The following is a 22,908-nucleotide window of genomic DNA, read 5'->3' on the forward strand; positions in this document are numbered from 1 at the left end:
TACCTCTTCATAGCTGCTAGGAGGGGGACTACATGTTAATCACAACATTTCCAAATCTATTGTCAATATCCTGTCAATCTATTTTGAGATCTCCTTCACTCTAACACATGTAGGCAACATAACATGTGGGACTCTAGAACCTGCTTAGAAAAAATGCTATCTCTTCCCCTAATTGTTTCCTGAAGGATCAGGGTTTCACTTCATGGGGCAGTGGCACCAGTACTGGAAAAGAAAAAGCCATTCTATTAAGACAGGTAAACTGGGACCAGTATCCTGCCAAATTTAATAAAAAGGGCAGTAGACAGGGATTTTAACAAAGAAAACAAGGATGCGAGGATTCAGGAAAACAGGAATTCAAAAATCAAGAGAAACGTCTAGATTCTAGAACAGAATTGCATTTTGGATGAAAAAAAGTGAAAGCAGATTAATTACTAAGGGATAATAGGAGTAACTAATAAGTCATTGGTGACTAAGTGGAATATGAGAAAAGATTTAAGCTGAAGTCGCAAAGCAATCACAATAAATTAGATGAACTAATAGTACTGAATGAAATCAATAAGTTTGATCTAATAGCTATTGCAGAGATGTAGAGGCTTATTTAAAACTAAATGCTGGGGTACCAAGATAAACAAATGGGTTAAATGAAAGTAAAAACAAAAAGATCTTGGGTCAGGAAAATTAAGAATTAGTTTGAGTAGAGATGAGAAATAGTGAGAAAGGACACGAAGGGAAAGCACAGAATTAAAGAAATCGAATAACTTTAGAAATAGAGCATTACATTTACAAAAGTAAAAGGTATCAAGTAAAATAGCTTAAATAAAGGTTTCCAGCTTTGCTGGGAAACGCAGAAAGTCCATCTCTGTGCAGAAACAAGTTTAGGCAGCTGCGAAACTGAAAATGAGTTATTAAGGAGGAACAGAGACTGCAGTGGAAAGGAACATATTGACAGATCACTTCAAACTTAAAGTTATTACGAGAAAAGACAATAGTGGTTTGGATAAAGAGTTTGCTGACCAAGCATGTTAGGTGGAAAATGAGGAATGGGTTTAAGTCATGAAAGACACAGCCAGTAATCAGGTCTAGATAAGGATGAGATGATGAGCACGTGACCAAAACTTTAGGGGATATCAGCAATTAATGGCATCACCTGAGTCAGTACAAACAGTCACATGGGCAGGTTTTTGTTATCGCTACTCTAGATCACAAAATCAGTAATGTGATTAAATGATCACAGTCAGCAAAAGACTAATAATGTAAGTTTATCATTAGCAGAGCAAGAATGTGGTGAGGACATAGTGTTCACCTGTAGATGTTTGATCAACATGTTTATTGGGTAGAAACTGTATAAATACTGAAATTTGAGAGTGTCACTTTGGAGTAGTCCGAGACAGCACTAGGTTGGTAAGTGCCGGTACTGTTAATCTGCTGAGGTTTTAGAACCTCTCCTTAGACTGAGGCTTAGTGTCTTGTTACTCTGTAACTGTGATACCATATTAAATAGTAAATTTTTAAATCAATGTACTAAAACCTTTCATGGACTGCTTGTAAGAATTTGATTCCAGGCAATTGAACGATCTCAGGGACCAGGAAAGGTTGAGTATACTCCAGTAGAGAGTCCTCCCTTACCCACAGAAACTCTTGGTGAAGCTTCCGACAATAACAAGGAGCAGAGAACGTTTGGTGGGGGGGGCGTATTTGTAGCATGGACAGATTTTGGGAACATAGGAAATTAACAGATAATGTGAGAAGATGAAATTGAGGGAGATGATCCATTTTGGATACCCTCCTGCTCGAAGGAGAATGGTCCATAATGTGGCAAACCTTCCAACAGTCTATCGTTGGTGTAACAGGCAGCAATTGCATAGTATTCAAGAGATATAGCTTTTCAAGATTCTCAGTTATGCTTGGGTTCCCTTTATTCTGCACACGGTCATGTAATTTGTGCTAACTGGATTACAGGTTCTTCTCCATTATGGCTTTGAAACTTCTAGTTTACTTTCAAATTATATTAACTTTCAGTTTGAGATATACTCACTAGTATTTAACAAGGGAACCACCATTCTCATCAAATTATCCATTTTTGCATTCTACCTTTAATGCACTGCTTTTATTACCACATTGTGATCCTAAACTGTGGATAAATTAAAAGTCTGAAGATGACAAGAAATTAAACTATAGAAATCAAACAGTGAGGACAATGCTAACAAATTTCACAAATACCTACACAATGTGGTGAAACGGATAGACACATGGTAGATAAAGTTAAACCTAATGGCAATGATACAGTTTTGATAAAAGGGCCTTAGAAAGGAAGAAAGGGTTTTTAGTTACATACATAGAGTCAGAGAGATGTACAGCATGGAAACAGACCCTTCGGTCCAACCTGTCCATGCTGACCAGATATCCCAACCCAATCCAGTCCCACCTACCAGCACCCAGCCCATATCCCTCCAATCCCTTCCTATTCATATACCCATCCAAATGCCTCTTAAATGTTGCAATTGTACCAGCCTCCACCACATCCTCTGGCAGCTCATTCCATACACATACCACCCTCTGCGTGAATAAGTTGCCCCTGAGGTCTCTTTTATACCTTTCCCCTCTCACCCTAAACCTATGCCCTCTAGTTCTGGACTCCCTGACCCCAGGGAAAAGACGTTGTCGATTTATTCTATCCATGCCCCTCATAATTTTGTAAACCTCTATAAGGTCACCCCTCAGCCTCAGATGAGAGAAACTGGGATTAGTTGACTTAGCAGGTGATGCTGAAAAGGAAATTGAACAGAAGAAATTTTTATTATCCCCACCCCCACAAAAGAATCCAAATAACTCTTTATGCAGGTAACATTGTTTTAAGATTACTGGTGAACAAACCAACCAGAAGTGACAGGTAACACTACATTGTGGTTATCTGGAACATAGTTTACAGAAAAGGTAGTGGAATCAAGATTTAACAATAACTTTTGAAAAAAATTCAAAAACGGTTTGAAGGAAAAATAATTAGAGGGCTATGGAGAAAGATCGGAGGTATGGAACTAAATGAATAGAGCCAGCATAGGCACCCTTCCATTTGTAGGAGGTTTTATATTGGTTACTCCAGCCTACATGCATAGAATCCCTAAATTTAATTTCTAGGATCTCTTCTCCTTCTAGCATGTTCATCATAGTCCTTAGAAGTATACAGCCAAATCTTCACATTTTATCTTTAACTTAACATCGTTTGAGAGTTTGTCTTGATAACATGACTAGCAAATTGTGAGAATATTCCAAACAGCTACATAACCAAGACAACAAAATACTTACAAAAAGCAGTCACTGCTGTATCAAAAAACAAATCAGCTACTGTGTGTACAAAGTTTAACAAATATACAAGTTGCTACATATGCCTAGGACCCCTTTCTAATATAAGCAATGCTGTGGAATCTTGTACATCTGCACAAATGCTTTCAACACAGCAGTACTTCCTCAACACAACACTCAACCTCATATGTCCTCAACCTCCTTTCCTTGCAGGGAACAATGCCACTACCGAGCCAAGAGTGACTTGTACAACTCTCCCTCGATTTTAACCAATTCAGGATTTACTAACTCCCCACTATTTTTCTCTTTAGATATACATGATTAATGTTTACAAATGCACCTAATTTTATTTATCCTCTACTGATCTACTGTTTTTTTCCTCACAGGAATCCCAACTCTCATTTAGTAACTTTTAAATTACATTTGGAAGTTTTCTGAACTGTTTTCGTTGAACTCGAGGTCAGAATCTCAAAAAATATTCACACTTTCCTTCCATCCTATCCCCATGATTTTTTAACTCCATTTTCATCATGCACTTAAGGACTGGGTATACAAACTGGGATGACTGGGATTGTCATACAAACACGGATCTTACAGACATGATTTTATACATTGGAGAGTCAGAGGAAAATTCATTCTTACCCCACACCTCTACACTAAATTGGCCTCAGAGTTTTTTCCCTTTTCCTTTTCAATCCACTATTAAATTACATAGTTGCTGGTAGGTGTTGAGCATTGGAATCATGAAGCTTCATTACATTACAAAAGTATCAGGAGGTTCAAATGGACCAACAGCTTTGGTAGTTCATTTTTGTATGCTCAGTTTTAAATTCTTATCAAAACACTGAATTTATCAAGAATTTTCAGCTATATTACTGTCCTGTACTTTGAGAACTGAGTTTTTAAAAATCTTGTTTTTTTTTCAAAAATCTGTGTGTGTAGCAATCTCTCTTTTCAGCCAACCCCAGTGTTGGCATTTCAAAGTTTGCCATATTCCAAAGTGATGCACTTATACCAGTGTTACATTTTCTTTTCACACAACATCGGATGTCATTCCACCCACCCCTTTAATCTGTTATGCTAAAAATTGTTTTCTTCACAACTCAATACACCATCTGCAAACCCATTCTCAAATCCAATTTTACATCTCCCACCTCTTAAGAATAGGAATTTCTGAGGTTAAGTAAGTTGCACACTTTAAGCTACAGTTAACTAAGTTTATTAGAAATAACTATTACAGAAATAAAGAACAAAAGCAAGGACGGAAAAGCTAAAACAGAGACTAAATTACATCAGACACCCAATTTGTTACCCCTCACTTTGTTATTCTTTAACTGAAAATTACAATTAATTTTATTTTTTCCACATTCTGGACCATGGAGATATACATATCATAATATAGTGGCTTTAAAACATATTTAAACTTTTAAAATATTAACATAATAGAGTTACCTAGATCATGTTTTGCTTTCAAAAAAGCAGTGTTTGGTTAGTTAGTTCCCACATAAGAGCGAAAACAAAATCAGGTCATGAGCTCAATTTTACTCGGAAGGAGACTCATTTTGGGACTAAGTAACAACCAAAAGAAATGTTATGTACTATCAAAATCAATAAAAATTATATTTGTAATGCTACAAATATATATAGTGTCCTATATAAAAATATCAGGTCACCCAAGTTAAAAATGAAAGATTCAAATTAGGTATTCCAATTTTAATCGAGATTAAAAGAGAAATTCAAAACTACAAGTGATTTATATCCATTGAACATGATTATTGATAATGGTCCTAAATTATTATTTCAGGCAGTTGTAGAATTTGTGATATAAACCAGATCATATATACCGCAACAATTTACTCCTTCACAGAAAGATTTGGCCACTTTAGGAAACAATTCTTTTCCAAGAGTCTTAAATAGAGAAGGGTCTATTTCGGATGCTCCGGTGCAGAGGGATCTAGGTGTACTCATTCATAAGTCACAGAAAACTAACATGCAGGCCCAGCAGTTATTACAGAAAGTGAATGGAATGTTGGCTTTTATAGCTAACAGAATAGACCGCATCTGGTGTATCGTGCAGTTTTGGTTCCCTTGAGCAAAGATGTAGTGGCATTGGAGGCAATTCAGAGGATGTTCATGAGATTGATCCCAGAGACGAGGGGCTTGTCATATGAAGAGAGATTGAACAGTTTAGGCCTATACTCTCTAGAATCTAAAAAACTGAGGAAAGATCAAACGGAGGTATTCAAGATGATAAAAAGTATGGATAAAATAGACATGGGAGCAGGTGCTTCCTTTTGTGGGAGCATTCTAGGATGAGAAGCAAGTGAGGACTGCTGATGCTGAAGATAAGAGTCGAAAAACGTGGCACTCAAAGCACAGCAGGTCAGGCAGCATTTGAGGAGCTAGAGAATCGACGTTTTTGGCATATACCTTTCATCAGGAATGTGTGGGCGTGGCAGCAAGGAACACGGCTGAGAGATAAGTAGCAGTGCGGAGGTGGTGCAAATAGGCGGGAAGGAAGATGGACAGGTAGGACAATGCTAAGTTGGAGGGTTGGATCTGGGATGAGGTGGGGAGGAGAGATGAGGAAACTGCTGAAATTGATGCCATGTGGTTGGAGGGTCCCAAGGTGGAAGAGGAGGCATTCTTCCTCCATGCATCAGGTGGCTTGGATTTAACAGTGGAGGCAGCCCAGGACTTGCATGCCCTTGGCAGACTGAGAGGGGGAGTTGAAGGACCGGACACACAGGGCGGTAAGGTTATTTGGTGTGTCCCCCAGAGATATTCCCCGAAACGTTCCGCGAGTTGGCGATCTGTCTTCCCAACGTAGAGTAATCCAGAGAGAGCAACGGATACAGTAGAGGTGGTGTTTGGGCGTGGAGAAAAATCTCTGCCAGATGTGGAAGAATCCTTTGGGGCCTTGGACAGAGGTGAGGAGGGAGGTGTAGGTGCAAGTTTTACACCTCTTACGGCAAGGGTAGGTGCTGGGAGTGGAGGGTGGGTTGTTGGGGGGCTTGGACCTAACGAGCGAGTCGCGAAGGGAAAGGTCTCTGCAGAATGCTGATAGGGGTGGGGAGGGAAATATAGCTCTTATTGTGGAGTCTCATTGTAAGTGGCGGAAATAGTGGAGGATAATGCACGGTATATGGAGATTAGTGGTTTGGAAGGCGAGGACCAGGTTCCACCCTTGTCATGGCTGGAAGGGTGGATTTCAAGGGCAGAGGTGCGGGAAGTGAGGAGTTGCACTGGAGAGCATTGCTGACCACTTGGGAGGGGAAATTGCAGTCCTTGAAATAGGAAGTCATCTGGGATATCCTGGAGTGGAATTGCTCTTCTTAGCAGCAGATACAGCGGATACAGAGGAATTGGGAATAGATTGGATTAGATTCTCCACAGTATTGAAACAGGCCCTTCGGCCCAACAAGTCCACACAGATCTTCCAAAGGGTAACCCAGACACATTCCCTTATCCTATATTTACCCCTGACTAATGGATCTAACACGGGCATATTTTGGCATGGCCAATTCACCTGACCTGTACATCCTTGGATTGTGGGAGGAAACTGGAGCACCCAGAGGAAACCCATGCAGACACAGGGAGAATTTGCAAACTTCACACAGATAGTCGCCAGTGGCTGGAAATGAACCCGGGTCCTTGGCACTACGAGGCAGCAGTTCTAACCAGAGTCATTGTGCCGCCACAGTGTCTACCCCTTATCCTAAGACTATGATCGCTCAGCCTATAATGTTCCAGTCGACCCATCGTCTCCACCTGCTCCTGCCCCACCGAATTTACCTCCTCCAATCTTGACACCGTCCTGTCTCCCTTTCCAGGGCCGACTGAATCCCACAAATACGTAGACAACCATTCCACCCCCAAAATAAGGGATAGCATTTTTACTGGGGTGGGGGTGCGGGCATGGGGGAGTTTTCCAGGTAACTGTGGGATTCGGTGGGTTTGAAGTAGATGTCTGTATTGAGTCAGTCTCCGGAGATGGAGACTGAGAAGTCCAGGACCAGGAAGGGGTTGGAAGTGTCCAAAATGGTCCAGGTGAACTGGAGGTCGGGATGAAAGGTGTTTGTAAAGTTGATGAACTGTTCAAACTCAATGTGACAGCACGAGGTGGCACCGATACAGTTATCAACGTACCAAAGGAAAAAGGTGGGGAATAGTGCCAGTGTAACTGTGGAAGATGGACTATTCCATGTATCCAAAGAAGCAGGCAAAGCTGGGACCCATGCAGGTGCCAATGGCTGCCCGTTTGGTCTGAAGGAAGTGGGAGTATTCAAAGGATAAGTTGTTGAGGGTGAAGACCAGTTCTGCCAATCGAATGAGTGTGTCAGTGGAGGGGGACCAGTTAGGTTGGGGGGGAGAGGAAGAAACAGGGCTTGAAGGCCTTCGCCATGGTGGATGGACGCGTACAAGGACTAGACGTCCATGGTGTAGATGAGGGTTTGGGGCCTGGAAAACGAAAGTTATGGAGGAGGAGGAGGGTGTGGGTAGTGTCCCAAGTGTATATGGGGAGGTCCTGGACCAAGGGGGACAGGACAGTGTTGAGATAGGAGGAGGTACATTCAAGTGGGCAGGAGCAGGCAGAGACAATGGGTTGACTGGGACATTCTAGGACGAGAGGTCATAGTCTTAGAATAAGGGGTAGCAAATTTAAAACATCATTGAGGAGAAAATACTTCTCCCAAAGGCTGATGAATCTGTGGAATTCACTATCCCAAAGTGCAGTGGACATTGGGACAATGATAAATTTAAAAGCGGAGTTAGACATTTTTAATTGTTAAGTGTTGAAGGATTACAGAGAGAAGGCAGAACAACTGGAGTGAGGAGCTGATCAGCCGCGATCGAATGGCAGACTAGACTCAAATGGGCTGAATGGCCCAGTACTGCTCCTATATCTTATGAACTTTGGGATAGTACTAGGAGTTATTTCAGAAGATATCCTCAGTGTAATCACATCCAGCTCCTTTAATAACCTTCCACTGAAGAGTGGGGCTAATCAGTAGCAAATCCAACACTCGTCACCAGGCACTTCATCCATAATATAGCAAAGCATGGCCGGTGACAGCTGAATTCGGACTCAAGTGCCAACAAATATTCGCACCACAACACTAGGTTTTGTCAATCTCCAGTAGAAGGAAACACAATTACTTCACTCTGGACTTCAACTGAGTAATTATTTCCAAAGTTGCCCGAGATCTAAAACTTACCTTGATCAGTCAAATTAAAATGTGTTGCTGGAAAAGCGCAGGTCAGGCAGCATCCAAGGAGCAGGAGAATCGACGTTTCCGGCATGAGCCCTTCTTCAGGAATGAGGAAAGTGTGCCAAGCAGGCAAAGATAAAAGGTAGGGAGGAGGGACTTGGGGGAGGGGCATCAGAAATGCGATAGGTGGAAGGAGGTTAAGGTAAGGGTAATAAGGTGAGGGTGATAGGCCGGAGTGGGGGTGGGGGGCGGAGAGGTCAGGAAGAAGATTGCAGGTTAGGAAAGTGGTGCTGAGTTCGAGGGTTGGGACTGAGGCAAGGTGGGGGGGGGTGAGGGGAAATGAGGAAACTGGAGAAATCTGAGTTCATCCCTTGTGGTTGGAGGGTTCCTAGGCGGAAGATGAGGCGCTCTTCCTCCAGCCATCATGTTGCTATGGTCTGACAATGGAGGAGTCCAAGGACCTGCATATCCTTGGTGGAGTGGGAGGGGAGTTAAAGCGTTGAGCCACGGGGTGGTTGGGTTGGTTGGTCCAAGTGAGCCAGAGGTGTTCTCCCAGGAGGACCAGTTCCAATACCAAACAACCCAGATGGCCTCTTTCTTCAAAGACCACAATTTCCCCCCAGACGTGATCGACTGTGCCCTCCACCGCATCTCCTCCACTTCCCGCTCCTCTGCCCTTGAACCCCGCCCCTCCAATCGCCACCAGGACAGAACCCCACTGGTCCTCACCTACCACCCCACCAACCTCCATATACATCATATCATCAGTTGTCATGTCTGCCACCTCCAAACAGACCCCACCACCAGGGATATATTTCCCTCCCCTATCAACGTTCTGAAAAGACCAGCTCCTCCGTGACTCCCTCGTCAGGTCCACACCCCCCACCAACCCAACCTCCACTCCCGGCACCTTCCCCCTGCAACCGCAAGAAATGCAAAACTTGCGCCCACACCTCCCCCCTTACTTCCCTCCAAGACCCCAAGGGATCCTTCCATATCCACCACAAATTCACCCGCACCTCCACACATATCATTTACTGCATCCGCTGCGGCCTCCTCTGCACCCAATGTGGCTTCCTCTATATTGGGGAGATAGGCTGCCTACTTGCGGAACGTTTCAGAGAACACCTCTGGGACACCTGGACCAACCAACCTAACCACCCCGTGGCTCAACGCTTTAACTCCCCTCCCACTCCACCAAGGATATGCAGGTCCTTGGACTCCTCCATTGCCAGACCATAGCAACACGACGGCTGGAGGAAGAGTGCCTCATCTTCCGCCTAGGAACCCTCCAACCACAAGCGATGAATGCAGATTTCTCCAGCTTCCTCATTTCCCCTCTCCCCCACCTTATCTTAGTCCCAACCCTCGGACTCAGCACCACCTTCCTAACCTGCAATCTTCTTCCTGACCTCTCCACCCCCCCACCCCCACTCCGGCCTATCACCCTCACCTTAACCTCCTTCCACCTATCGCATTTCCAACGCCCCTCCCTCAAGTCCCTCCCCCCTACCTTTTATCTTAGCCTGCTTGGCACACTTTCCTCATTCCTGAAGAAGGGCTCATGCCCGAAACATCAATTCTCCTGCTCCTTGGATGCTGCCTGACCTGCTGCGCTTTTCCAGCAACACATTTTCAGCTCTGATCTCCAGCATCTGCAGTCCTCACTTTCTCCTCAGTCAAATTAAAACCAGGCAAAGGCTCAACACAGAGTTGAGCATTTAATGTTCCAATTACACCAAGTCTCTCTGCCACCTCACACAAGCAATGAGGTGAGTATGTGTGTAATACACAGCATTCACCCAAAAAGAGGGCAACTGTGACCAGAGCATCTCATAGTCAGCAGACTTATGTGTTAAATCTACAAGATGCTCTACAGCAACAGCATCTTCCTGTCCTACCTCATTCACTACCAAGACAAGAGCAGTCATTGTCACAATCCTCTTCAATTTCAAGATGACAGAGTGACACATAATGATCACAAATTATTGTCAGTAGGTCAAAACCTTGTGTGACGATGCTGTAGCTTTAAGAGGTTACTTAGTGCTGGTCTCTATTAAGAGAGACACTGAATGAGAGGTGACGAGTTGGTTACTGAAGACAACTGGAGTAAACATCTTGGGTTTTTTTTAGTGCAGTCTGAATGGGTGTGGCCAGCTGGCACAGATCAGGATTTCTGTATTTTGTTTTTTCACTAGCATCAGAAGCTATTGGGGTCTCAACAAAGTTGGAAGCTCCAGTGATGGTCTCCTGGCTGCAACTCTGAATTTTCTCTTTATATTTTTCCATTTTGGATTGGAGAACTACGTGAGAATCTGTGGCTGAATTTTCCTTTTTTGCCAAGGGGTGTGTTTATGGGACATTACTATATGGGAACAGTTAATTCGCAATAGTTACTGTATCTATTATTCTGTTAAGTTTTCAGAGTTAGAGGAATTTAGAAAACCTTTCATTGGTTGTATTTCAACTACAGTTTTTAAATAAATTGTACTTTGCTTAATATATAGTTGACATCACACTGGATCTGGAAAAAGTACTTCACATTTGTCTTTAAAAATAAGAACAAGTTGAGGGTCTAGGATATCATCTTAGAATGTTTTGAGGGGTCTGGAGTGGTCCATAACACTTGGAACTACCTAACATCATCATCAACAGCCCCTGTACCGTAATAACTGCAACATTTCAAGGCAGTGAATCATCATTTGCTAAATTAGTTATTCACAAAGATTTACAATAAATGCTTGCCAACTGTCTCTACTCTATGGGTACTGACCAAGGAAGTGTGTTTAGCTGGCAAAGGTAGTAAGAAATAGACATTAGACCCAACAATTTCAATCTTTACACAATCTTCATTGCACTTTTCATCCCAAGGTGAGATTTTCACTTTGTATTGATGCCACGACTAAGACTAACCATTTTAACATCTGTATTATGCCAACTCTGCCTTCCCCTTACAGATTCTGTTGCTTAAACATTCAATCGGGATCTTGATTACCTCTGGAGTCATACAGCCCAGAAATAGATGCTTTAGTCCAACTCATCCATGCCAATACAAATTTCCCAAACTAATCTAGTCCATCTTGATTGTGTTTGGCCCATATCCAACTAATTACTCCCTAATCATGTACCTGTCCAAAATGTCTTTTAAAACGTTGTAACTGCACTTGCATCTACCAATTCCTCTGGCAGCTCATTCCACATACAAACCACCCTGTGTGAAAACGTTGCCCACACCCCCCTCCCCACGACAAGTCCCTTTTAAATCTTTCTTCTCTCACCTTAAAAATATGCTTTCTAGTTTTGAATTGCCCTACCAGAGGGAAAAGGCATTTGATATTCATCTTATCCATGCCTCTCATGATTTTCTAAACCTCTAACCCTCTTCTGCAAAATGTAAGATACTTTCAAGACATAAATATTTATTTCCCCAGAGTTCCTTAGCCTCCATGTCTTTATCCACAGTAAAGACTTAGGTGAAATATTCATTTAATCTCTCCCATCTGATGTGGTTCCACACATGAACAATCTCATTGATCTTTAAAGGGGCCTTAATCTCTACCTAGCTGCTCTTTTGCTCTTAATGTACTTGTAGATTCTCTTAGGATTATCCTTAACCTTATCTGCCAAGCACATCTCATATCCCCCTTTTGCCCTCCTGATTTCCGCTACATTCCATATACTCAAGGAGATTGACTTGATCCCAGTTGAATATACGTAACAAGTGCCTCCTTTTTATTCTTGACCAGAGCCCCAATATCTTTATAAATCTATTGTTCCCTATTCCTACCAGCCTTACCCTACACTCTTACAGGAATATACTGCGACTGAGCTCTCACTTTTGAAAGCCTCCCACTTGCCAGTTGCCCATTTACCTGCAAGTCTGCTCCAATCAACTTTTGAAAGTTCCCGTCTCACAGTCAAAATTGGTCTTACTTCAAGAACTTTAACTTTTATAGAAAGCTTATCTTTTTCCAAAACTATTTTAAAACTAACAGAATTACGATCACTGGTCCCAAACTGTTCCCCACACCAACACTTGGTCACTTGCCTTTATTTCCGAAGAGGTCAAGTTTTGCTGCTTCTCTCGTAGGTAGATATACATATTGAGGATGTAGAAAATTTTCCTGAACACATCTAACAAATCCGTCCCCATCCGAGCCCTTAACACCACATCAGTCCCAATAGTTTGTTTGCAAAGTTAAGATCCCATATTATTCTTACATATATTTGAGATCTCTCAGATTTGCTCCCCAGTTTCCTGCTGGCAGTCAGGGGCAGCAGAGAATGCATAAGGTGATTGCCCCCTTATTTCTGAGTTCCACACATCTATATTGGATAATCCCTCAAAAATATCCTAAGTATAGCAGTGATGTTTTCCCTAATCAAAAACACCACTCCCACTCCTATCTTGCATCTCTTCCTCTCCTTCCTGCAGGATCGAAACCCCGCAACATTGAGCTGCCAGTCTGGTTCCTCCCTCAGCCATGTTTCTTTAAAAGCTATGATGTCTCAATCCCATGTTCCCATACGTGCCCAAAGTTCACCTCCCGAACCTGTCAGACCCTTGCATTGAAATAAATGCAATTTAATTCTTCAGCGTTACCTTATTCTCAGACTTGCTCTTGCCTGCCTTATCTAATACACTTGCTCTCTAAGCTCAAAACCATCCTCATCTGTCTCTATTTTCATTACTACTTAGGATCCCGCTACCCCATTCCCTACTAGTGTAAAGGGTGCTGAATAGCACTAGCAAACCTCACTACCAGGATAAATTTGTCCGGCTCCAGTTCAGGTGAAACCAGTCCCTTTTCAAAAAGATCTCTTCTGCCCCGGAAGAGATCCCAACGATCCAAAAATCTGAATCTTCGCCAACTGCATTATCTTCTTGATCACTGATTTATCTACCCTACCTTCTTGTTCCTACTCGCACTAGTACAGGAATAATCCAGAAATTACTATCTTTGAGATTCTTCTTTTTAAACCTAATTTGCTATCTTCACTCTGCAAACCGTCAATCCTTTCTCTAACTATGTCATTCTTACTAATGTGTACAACCACCTCTGGTTTCTCACTCTCCCTCTTTAAAACAAGCACTGAGAGACATCCTTGGCCCTAGCATCAGGGAGACAACATCCCATCGTGACTTCTCTCATGGCTGCAGAATCGCCTGTCCATTCCCCTGACTGGAGAGTCCCCGATAACAATTGCTCATTTGAATCTTGACAACTTCACTCTTAGTGCCCAAGATCTGGCTGCCTCTGCTATTTTCCTCTAACAAACTATTCCCTACTAAAAGTACCCAAATCTGTTTGGATGGAGGTGTTGTCCTGTTTCCTATCCCCATATCAGTAGAAGCAAACACTCAGACACAGTATGGCTTTGCCTTCTCCATCTTTATTCCGGGCCCTGGGGAGAGAGAACAATCACCCATGTGCACAGAGACATGCGTTCTCAGTCTTCTCTCAAACAACAGGGAGCAGCATCCAAAAAAGGTAACATCTATACTGATTGGGTGACCGTTACAATTAGCGAGCATCAACAGTAAAGATTAAGCCATCTGGCATTATACGATGTATGCTGTTAACTGGCTTTACACAATGGATGCTTTTTACCCTTACCTCCAACACCTCATTGTTTACTGCAAGTTCTTACCTGGTCAACGTTATGCCAGCTGAGCCTTTGTCATGCAAACCAAAACTTAACTCCTTTCCTACCTGCTCATACCTTATACACTTTCTCAGAGAAACAGCCACAGGAGACTCTTACCTTCCTACCTCTCCTGACATTCAAATTCTACCATCTGCTAAAGGTGGTATTTGAACACAAATACAAACAGAAATTGCAGAAAAACTTAACAAGTCTGACATCTGCAGACAGAATGCAGAGTTGATGTTTTGGGTCCAGTGATCCTTCTTCAGAACTTCAGTTCTGATTGGTTGGTTATGGGATCTCTTGACTGTCAATTGTATGCATGTTCTGTCATTTAGCAGACATGCAGTGTTATGTAAGTGTTTAACCGTGACTGGCACCTTTTTTTAAAAAAATTCTGGTGCTTCTTCCAGCATACTCTTCTACACTCCTCATTGATCCAGTGGCTCTTCCAGACCAGCAAAAGGTCAGTTATTAACTTTCTCAAAATATATGGGATTTCACCTACACTGATAGACAGAGATGAGTTTTTTTTCTCTAAAAAGGGCAATAGCCTTTCAAATTTTTTCCCCTCAAAAATACCATTAGTAAGAATTTAACTACACCCAGTATAGTATAGCTTTTTATAACTGTTCTCAGCAATGAATATCAAATAGCTGATTGCAAATTTGCTTAAACTGAACATTAAAACAAGAACTGAGAAAACAATTTGATTTTGAGCAGACTAGTCTGATTAATTTATATTATTTATTGGATTAAAGTTAAACACTGAGTTAAAAAATCATAACAAATACACTCTCAACTCAACTTTGCATTGAGTATTGTGCAAAAGAAGTATGGAGAAATATTTGCATAACCCTGCTCAACAGAGTCATAGAGATGTACAGCACAGAAACACACCCTTCTGTCCAACTTGTCCATGTCGACCAGATATCCCAACCCAATCTAGTCCCACCTGCCAGAACCCGGCCCATATCCTTCCAAACCCTTCCTATTCATGTACCCATCCAGATGCCTTATAAATAATGCAATTGTACTAGCCTTCCTCTGGCAGTTCATTCCATACACGTACCACCACGTGCGTGAAAAAGTTGCCCCTTAGGTCCCTTTAAGTCTATATTTCTCCTCTCCCCCTAAACTTGTGCTCTCCAGTTCTGGACTCCCCACCCCAGGGAAGATACTTTGTTTATGTGCACTATCCATGTCCCTCATGATTTTATAAACTTCTATAAAAGGTCACCCCTCAGCCTCCAATGCTACAGGGAAAACAGCACCAGCCTATTCAACCTCTCCCTATGGGTCAAATCCTCCAATCTTGAGCATTTATTTCTACCAAAACCTGTATCCAACTAGGGTGCTCTCAAAATTTGTACAGAGAGACAGCAAACTAATCAGGATTGTGTTGACACTTAAACAACCTCTGTCTTGTGATGTGCTGGACAGGAGACGTAAGTTTATTTGAATAACCCATATTTAAAAGCAAACATTAATCCTCACAAAGAAAGCTGCTCGATAGTTGAATTTTTTTTAAAAAAGTTACATCACACTTCATTAAAAATTACTCCATTTATTGGCATCAGATTTTTATCCAGAGTGTACAACTGCACACAGTTTATCTCCATTGTTACCCGAGATGCAAGTGTTTGAGACACTTCCAAATAGCTAATTTACAATATAACTATTACACGTATATTAAAAAAAAATCAAAAACGTAATTATCAAAATATAATTTATCAAATCTCAACTCAGGAATTGAAGCCTGCATTATATTCATGCATGTGCTATTTGCAAGTAACTGAACTCGCTTTTTATTCACTAAAAATGTAATCCAAGGAGTAGATAAATTGCAGACAAAATCATTTCTTACAATTCGTCCACAAACCATGGAGGTGCATTGAGTATCGGAGTTGGGAGATCATGCTATGGTTGCACAGGACATTGGTTAGGCCACATACTGTGTGCAATTCTGGTCTCCCTGCTATAGGAAAGATGTTGTGAAACTTGAAAGGGTTTATAAAAAATTTACAAGGATGTTGCCAGGGTTGGAGGGTATGAGCTATAGGGATATATTTTCCCTGGAGCATAGGAGGCTGTGGGATGACCTTAAAGAGGTTTATAAAATCACGAGGGGCACAGATATGGTAAATATCCAATGTCTTTTCCCCAGGGTGGGAAACTCCAAAACTAGACTGCATAGGTTTACGATGAGAGGGGAAAGATTTAAAAAGGATCCTGGAAGCAACATTTTCATGTGGAGGGTGGTGCATGTATGGAATGAGCTGCAAGAGGAAGTGGAGGTAGGTGGTACAATTACAGCATTTAAAAAGGCACCTGGATGGGTTTAGGAATTGTACTCGTGGGTATGTTCGCCGAGCTGGGAAGTTGATTGCAGACATTTCGTCCCCTTTCTAGGCGACACCTTCAGTGCTTTCGAGCCTCTTGTGAAGCACTGCTGTACTATGTCTCTTCTGGAAATTATTTGGTTCCGTTCCTGCTGCTTCCGGTTGTTCGTTGTGGTGGCCAGTATATTGGGTCTAGGTCCATATAGCTGTTGATAAAGTCCGTAGATGAGTGCTACGCTTCTAGAAATGCTCTGACTATCCTCTGTTTGGCTTAACCTATGACTGTTGTCCCAATCGAATTTGTGGTTCTTGTTGTGTGTGGCTCCGAGGGACAGCTGGTCGTCTAGTCGCAAGTTGGGTGCTCATGGAGTGGATGGTTAGTAGTCTACCTATTTGTCACATATAGTGTTTCATGCAGTCTTTGCATGGAATCTTGTAAATTACATTTGTCTTGCACATGATGGGTATAGAGTCTTTTGATCTGGTGAATTGTTGCCAGAGCATGGTTGTTGGCTTACGGGCAGTCATGAATCCCAGCAGTCGGAAAAGTCTGGTTGTCAATTCAGAGACGTTTTTCTTATGGACGGTAGCATAGCTAGTGAGTTAGGTCGTGGCATGTTCGTCTATTAGGCAGCTGCAGATAAACTTGCGGGGGTATCCGTCCTCGGTGAGTGCTCGATAGAAATGCTCTTCTTCTTCCCTTCATCGGCTGGGAGTGTTGCAGTGTGTTGTCGCCTTTATGAACAGGGTCCTAATGCAACTTCTTGTAAGTGTTTGATGGTTGCTGTTGTAGTTCAGGACCTGGTCGGTGTGTGGCTTTCCTGCACACGTTTGTGGCGTGTTCACCATTTGTTTCTTTCAATCACCACGTCCAGGAATGGGAGTTCATAATTGCGCTCAAATGTTAGCCTAAAATCATTCTGCACACTCAACAGTCTGGAAACGTGAACACCTTTTGGCTCAGAGGTGGAAAAAGAGCTCATTGAGCCAAATATACCAGTGAAAAAAAAGTACAATTTTACTTGGCCTCTAGGTTTTTTGTGATAGAATTAACTGCCAATTCACTGTCAAGACTTGCATCTGTACAACAGCTGGCTGGACAAGATACCAGACAAAATAACAGGTCAGTTCTTCAAGAAACAAGCTAAAAGGTGAATGAGGAAAATAAGCGGAACTTGGAGTATTAACCTAAAAGTCAGACAAAAATAAGCCCACCATTTGTATTAGAACTCCAAAACAACTACTCCCTCGTTACTTAAGTTACCAATGTATTTCCAGAATTAAAAAAGTTTGATATTGTTGCAAGCCAAAACCTATGGAATGAAGAGTTGCTGGCGAATCTGTACGAATATCAAATTGGATTTGAGCCGATGCATGCGAACACATGTAATGCGCATTCACATATAAATATGCATTTACCAATTAAACCTCCAATAAAGTAGTTTTTATTTTAAATCAGCTAATTAAAACAAAGGTTAAGCTTTATCCACAATTATAAAATTCCTCAACATTTGTTTCCTGAAATTAATTTCAGGAAACTTGTCTCTTCATGACAGAGATACACATCAAAATGACCTTTAACAGACAGAGAACATGCCAAATTTTACAATAAAACACTCCACGTACCAAAAGATAGGAATAGGCTATCACAATTCACACTTAAATTTGTGAGGAAAAGGCACAGCTTTCCTTGCACAAGTGGCAATGTTATACTTACAGATTATTTTGCAATATCAAACCAAGTAGAAAGTGGTCTACTGTTCCACAATGACCCAACAGGATCCCAAGTTTGTTTAAACTGATTTGGGATGAAGGAAAGCAAAAAAAAGACAAGAGAGAAAAAAAAAGGGAAAAACGAGAGAGAGAGGAAAAAAAAAGGAGAGAAAGGAAGGAGGAGAAGGAAAAAAAAAGGAAAGCGACCAGAGTTCAAAAAGGAAGGGAAAAATATCAAAGTTAAAGTGTGATTGTACAATGGTTCTTTTGATTCATGTTTTCTCGAGTGCTAATTTTATTCTATGATGGCATACCTAGCAATAAGATAGCGAGAAAACACCACACCATGCAGCAAATTAAACTGCACATCATGCTAACATTCCATAGCACACTCAGTCAATGGCTGGCTTTGAAATGCAGTCAAAGCATTATGGCTGTTTCTCAACTAAGCAACACAAAAAGCAATGAAATCAATGATCAGTTAAACTATTTGCCTAAGTGGTGGCTGTGGAAAACACAGGAGCAGTAGTCCATTTGACCTGCTCTGCCATTCTAGATTATGTCTGATCACCTACCACAATACAGTAGACCTTGATGACATTAGAAATCATTCAATCTTTTGACCTTACTCGATGAGTGAACTTTCACAATTCTCTGGAGTCAAATACAACTTCCAAAAATTCACCATCCTCCAAGTGAATCAATTCCTCAGCTCAGTCCTAAAAGATTTCCATTTTATTCAGAGATTGTGCCCCTGGTCCTAAACCCCATTTCCAGGTAAACATCCTTTCTACAGCTTCTATCAAACTTTTTAAGAATTTATGCTACTATGACATCACCAAATACTCTTCTAACTCCTTAATCTCCACTCCTGGAACAGTCCCAGTATCCCAGGAGTCAATCAGGTGACCCTTCCCTAAACTGCCTTCAGGACATGTATATCCTTCTATAAACAAGTGGATTGGAATTGGAACTGCAACTGCACTTATATTCCAGTTGTGGTCAGTGTTCTACAAAAGTAAATCTTCCTACAATGATGGCTGACATACCATTTGCCTTCTGAACTGCGTGCAACATCTGCTAATCAGTTTCGAGTGACTTTTGAACAAGGTTGTCAACACTGTCCAATCTTCTAACATTTAAGAAACGTTCTACTAGTGTGGGGGTTAATAAAAAAAGAGCATAGAATTCCTTCACTGTTTTGATCACACAGCATTGCCCTTTATTGTGAAGGGCAGTGCTTGTCACTGGCCACTCAAGTGTTTGCCAAAAAAAAAGAAACATTCTACACCTTTACTCCTCCTGAACTTGTTCAACTCTCTTCTCCACATTATATTCCACCTGTTAAGCTTTTGCCACTCACCATACTTGTACAAATCCCCATGAAGCTCCTTTCCATCTTGCTCATAACTCATTTCCAGGTGTATGGCCTGCAGAAGCTGGAAATATTGAAGTGTGGCCCACATCAGAATCATTTGCATAAACTGGTAATAGCTAGGGTCCTAAACTCTGACCTGGAGATACCCCACTAGTCACACCCACCAACCTGAAAACTTATTTCTACTCTCCGCTATCCATCTCCTAAATAATTCTCAACACTGCTCAGGACTACCCACAATCCCATATACTTTAACTGGTTTACTAACCTCCTGTTTGGGACTTTACTAAAAGCCTTCTGAAAATCCAAATACACCATATCAACTCTTGCCACCTCATTAAGTCTGTCAGGAACATACTAAAAAAGAAACCATAAGTTTGTCAAACTTCCATATTCCTTTCATAAATCTAAGTTGATCGGTCCAATCAGACAAAGATTTTCTAAATATCCAGTGTAATCACGTGACTTACAAAAGGGGAAGAATATCAGGTAGAATATTTGGAAAGTTCTCCAATCAACTCCAGACAGACAAACAATCCAAAATCCATCTTAATATGCAAATTATTGTAATATTTCATACAGTGTAACACTACCTCAATTATGCTTCAAAAAAAAAATCAGTCGAGTGTAGGCACTCAAAACCTGAAATGACTTTCTGGTTCTGGGAGAACACTATCGATTTATCCATGCCAAACAAAAATGTGTCATTAGACTGTGACAGTCTCCATAATCCAATTTGTTTCATCATTCAGGTGTCAGTCACAGCTCATTCTCATCTCAAAAGGAGAAAAGATTGTCATCTCAATCCCATCCAGAGACCTTAACACATCATCTAAGCTAACACATCAGCGCAATATGGTAGGGATGAAGGAGGCATTGTTTTTTAGAGGAGATGTAAAACTCATCTGAGTAGGTGGATTTGAAGAAGCTATTCTAAAGTGATTTTTAGAGGCTGTATTACAATGTCCAGACTTTACTAGCTCTATGGTATGGTAGACCAAAGGATACGAGAACTACTATATAAATTTAAATACCTGACTTTGCAGTGATTTTACTACATAATTTCTGAACCTTGGTCCCACTCTTACCCACATAAACCATCACACTCTACGAGCAACCACAAAATCAGTGATGTTGCCTGCTAATAGTCAAATCACAACAGCCATAATCCATCATAAATTAGGACATAAATATTTAGTAAAGTGGTAGTGCCAATTCAGATAGACTCAGAACAGATCAAGTAGCTCAAAACTGAGCATCCATGAAGCACTACGGGCTGTCAGAAGCAATCTTAAGAGTTGTATACAACAAGGTATAAGCCTAGGAAGTGCATATCCCTTAGGCCATCATTGCCGTAAGCTAAAAACTAATCCTACTTCAATAAGGAATACAGAGCATGCCAGGAGTACTATCAAAGAGGAACTTACTAGGAAGCAACCTAGTAAAGCAACTGCACCAAACTACATACATGTTGTTTCTGGCACTTAACATGCTTTAGATCTCATAACTAACTTACAAAATCAAAGCTCTGCAGTCCTGCTATCAGTCATGAATTGTGACAAACAGTTAAACAGGAGGAGCTACACAATGTTGGTACAGCCCAATCAGTGAGTGGAAAGTTGAATCTGAAGCATGACTCTTAATTCTAAGTAGCATGTCAGTGATCGATCTTGGCAATCTTCTGATGTGCCCTGCATCACCAATGCCAGTCTTCAGTCAACTCAATTTATTCCACATGATAATCAACAAACTGCTCATGCCATTATAGACAACAAATGCTTTTTGCCCAGATAAACCTCAGCTTGTGATGGATGGTGGTCCACAATGAGTTTTGCCCCTAGTCAACCTGGTCCAGTCCAGCCACCAGATTGACATCCACCTAATAGTTTTTAGATTAGATTACCTACAGTGTGGAAACAGGCCCTTCGGCCCAATAAATCCACACCGACCCGCCAAAGCGCAACCCACCCAGACCCCTAACACTACAGGCAATTTAGCATGGCCAATTCACCTGACCTGCACATCTTTGGACTGTGGGAGGAAACCCACGCAGACAAAGGGAGAATGTGCAAACTCCATACAGTCAGTCGCCTGAGGTGGGAATTGAACCTGGGTCTCTGGCGCTGTGAGGCAGCAGTGCTAACCACTGTGCCGCCCACATTAGGGGAAGTTGCCCAATTATATGCTGGCCACAAAAGACAGAACAAAATCAGCCCATGTAATCATGGTGCCAACTTAGTCTCAAAAGAGATGGATGATGCCATCAACATCGCTATCAAACAACACTCCGTCACTAATAACCTGCCTACCAATGCCTTGCTTGAGTTCCGCTAAGGCCATTTTAACTCCATACCTCATTACAAGCTTTGTCTCAAAGTTGAAAAACAGAGTGCTGGAAAACACAGCAGGCCAGGCAGCATCCAAGGGGCAGGAGAATCGACATTTCGGGCATAAGCCCTCCTTCATTTTTCAACTCTGGTACTCCAGCATCTGTAGTCCTCACTTTCTCCAAGCTTTGTCTCAACACACAAAGAATTCAGGGTGAGAAAACTGCCTTTAATATTAAATTTGGACCAAGTAAAGCCTCAGGAAAAACTGTTGTGGATTAGATTAGATTCCCTACAGTATGGAAACAGGCCATTTGGCCCAACAAGTCCACACCAACCCTCCGAAGAGTAACTCACCCAGAACCTAGCCTATATTTACCCCTGACTAATGCACCTAACACTATGGACAATTTAGCATGACTAATTCACCTAACCTGCACATTTCTGGATTGTGGGAGGAAACCGGAGCATGCACAGGAAACCCATACAGACATGGGTAGAACTTGCAAACTCCACACAGATAATCGCCCGAAGCGGGAATTGAACCCAGGTCCCATTCGCTGTGAGGATAATACCACTAAGCCATCATCTATTGATGTCAACTTTCTTAACTCTATGCCCCACCTTCAGCTGCTTTACTGACAAGGTTAAAAGGTTTGGAAATTCACTGACGATATCCCAGTGTTCAGTACCATTCATAACACCTCAGATACTGAAGTTGTTTGTGGCTGTTTGCAGCAAGACTGGAACAACAGTCAAGTTTACAGTAAAAGTGGCAAGTAATGTCTGAGCCATGCATAGGCCTGACAAGTACAATCTCGAACAAGAGAGGGAATCCAGCATCTGCTGCACTGAATCAAACTAGGGGAAATTTACCACTAACCAGAAAATGAACTTGACCAGCCATACAAATATTGAGGGTACGAGAGCAGGAAATCTTGAGGCAAGTGGTAGGTATCTCTAGGTTGAAGCCCCAAACCAGGAGC

General features: G+C 41.8%; 1 protein-coding gene across 4 annotated transcripts in view; it reads right to left on the reverse strand.

Annotated features, from left to right (window-relative positions):
- The window catches only part of tent4a (terminal nucleotidyltransferase 4A), a 93,970-nt gene that overhangs the window by 67,220 nt on the left and 3,842 nt on the right, over nucleotides 1-22,908 (reverse strand). The gene's annotated exons all lie outside the window — the stretch shown is intronic.

Source organism: Chiloscyllium punctatum, chromosome 8, assembly GCF_047496795.1.
Source record: "Chiloscyllium punctatum isolate Juve2018m chromosome 8, sChiPun1.3, whole genome shotgun sequence".
Taxonomy (NCBI): domain Eukaryota; kingdom Metazoa; phylum Chordata; class Chondrichthyes; order Orectolobiformes; family Hemiscylliidae; genus Chiloscyllium; species Chiloscyllium punctatum.